Genomic DNA, 2,621 nt, shown 5'->3' on the forward strand with positions numbered 1-2,621 from the left:
TTAATATACGTCGTTATTGTCATCATTATTATTATTGTCGTCGTCGACCAGGAAAAATGTACGACTCGTTTTTTCGATAATAGATGGCTTTTGACTTAACCAAGCGATGGCAGCATTGCACATTCGAACGTGATCAACCACGTATGACGGCTGTGATAATCAGCGATGGCAACATTGTCACATATACGATGTGACGTGTTATAATTAATTAAAATTAAAATTAATAAAATGAATTAAAATAAAATATTAATTATAATTAAAATGAAATATCGAGATTGTCGTTGATGAAGATCTAGGTATTTACCGCGTCGAGGAAGAGGGTGTAATAATAGATATTCAAGAATTAAGCGTCTAGGTGTTCGCCGTCGAGGAATTAAGCGTCTAGATGTTTGTCGTCGAGGAAGTGGATGTCTAGGTCGAGGAAGTGAGTGTCTAGGTGATCGCTATTGGGGAAATAGGTATCTGGGTGTTCGTCATCGAGGAAATGAGTGTTTAGGTGTTCGCCGTCGAGGAAATGGGTTTCTAAGTGTTCGTCGTCGAGGAAGTTTGTGTCTAGGTGTTTGTCATCGAGGAAATGAGTGTCTAGGTGATCGCCGTCAAGGAAATGGGTGTCTAGGTGTTCGCCGTCGAGGAAATTGATGTCTAGGTGTTCGCCGTCGAGGAAGTGGGCGTCTAGGTGTTCACTATTGAGGAAATGAGTGTCTAGGTGTTCGCCATCGAGGAAATGGGTGTCTAGGTGTTCGCCATCGAGGAAATGGGTGTCTAGGTGTTCACTATTGAGGAAATGAGTGTCTAGGTGTTCGCCATCGAGGAAATGGGTGTCTAGGTGTTTGCCGTCGAAGAAGTGGGTGTCTAGGTGTTTTCTACATGTTCGCCGTCGAGGAAGTAGGTGTCTAGGTTTTCGCTGTCGAGGAAATGGGTGTCTAGGTGTACGCCGTCGAGGAAGTGGGCGTCTAGGTGTTCGCCGTCGAGGAAATGGGTATCTAGGTGTTCGCCGTCGAGGAAGTGGGTGTCTAGGTGTTCGCTGTCGAAGAAATGAGTGTCTAGGTGTTTGCCGTCGAGGAAATGGGTGTCTAGGTGTTTGCCGTCGAGGAAATGGGTGTCTAGGTGTTCGCTATTGAGGAAATGGGTGTCTAGGGATTCACTATTGAGGAAATGAGGGTCTAGGTGTTCGCCATCAAGGAAATGGATGTCTAGGTGTTCGCCGTCGAAGAAGTATGTATCTAGGTGTTTTCTACATGTTCGCCATCGAGGAAGTGGGTGTCTAAGTGTTCGCTATTGAGGAAATGGATGTCTGTTCGCGTTGCTCGCACTTAACATCTTCGTTCTTTCTCTTTTCAACGCTTGAATATATATTTATTCCGATTTAAGTACAAACATTTTGGAGATTTCAAGCAATGCGAATAAACCTATTATCGCTCACAGAAGACTGAGTTTTTACGTCTGATTAACATATCCATTAGATCTAAAAATATAGATCAAACAGGTACAAGAGCTCACTGAGCGCTCACTGAGCGGCCGTACATCTGAGGTTATGTTCCAAAATTCACTGTCAGTGATAACAATGTATAGTATACGTAACGTAAATTGTAGATTTTCAACGCTGGCAGTGAATTTTGAAACACAGCCTGGATACACTCTGGCTGCGTTCGGGGAGGCACTTTAGAACAGCTGGACTTTCAAAACAAATTACGATTAAAATTGGAGTGAGTTATGATAAGACGTAATATTAATGCTAGTTTGGTCTTGTAAATGGTACAATTGCTACAGTTATATCAGTTATACAGGATAAAACTATAGAAAAAATAAAAGTTCTTTTACCGTCTCGTTTAGAGTATTTTATTGAAAGAGTAAATGTTAAGTTTCCATTGATGGATAGAGTTTACGTTATTAGAAAACAATTTCCATTATGTTTGAGTATGGTATTACCATTCATAAAAGTCAAGATTTGAGTTTACAAAATGCTGTTATGGATTTAGGTAACAATATATTTAGTTGCGGTCAGGCTTATGTTGCATTATCTCGAGTAACATCCCTTGATGGACTGCATTTAAATAATTTTGATCCTTCATCCGTGTTTGCTAGTGTAAAAGCTATTATAGAATAGAATCGATTGAAACGAATACATGATTCAGAATCAGAAATGATCACTATGTCAAAACAGCGATATTGTAGAGTTAAAGATGTTTCGTGGACATTATCGAAAATGATTTCCCCCGTTCAAGAATCAGGTCAAAAAGCTCCATTAAAAAATACTGCTTGGATTATACATGGTTTTCGAAATACAGACAAGGTTTCATGTTATGCGAATGCAGTATTGTAATGTTTATTGAATTTAAATGTTTCCAGAAAGTTATTATTAAATTACGATAAACCTGATGTTTTAAATTTGTTTGCACATCGATGTAAACATGGAATGAATAATTTGAATAAATATGGAATACGGCAATCTTTAGGGGAATATTTTTCGGTTGCTATTAAACGAGATGCATTAGAATTTCTTACAGCTCTTTGTACAAAATACGATTATATAAAAAATATGGTAGAACATCAAGTTGCTTATACTTCTCGATGCAATTCGTGTGGTGATACGAAAGTTATTACTAATACTAACATTTTAC

Source organism: Trachymyrmex cornetzi, unplaced genomic scaffold (genome assembly GCF_001594075.2).
Source record: "Trachymyrmex cornetzi isolate Tcor2-1 unplaced genomic scaffold, Tcor1.1 scaffold657, whole genome shotgun sequence".
NCBI lineage: Eukaryota > Metazoa > Arthropoda > Insecta > Hymenoptera > Formicidae > Trachymyrmex > Trachymyrmex cornetzi.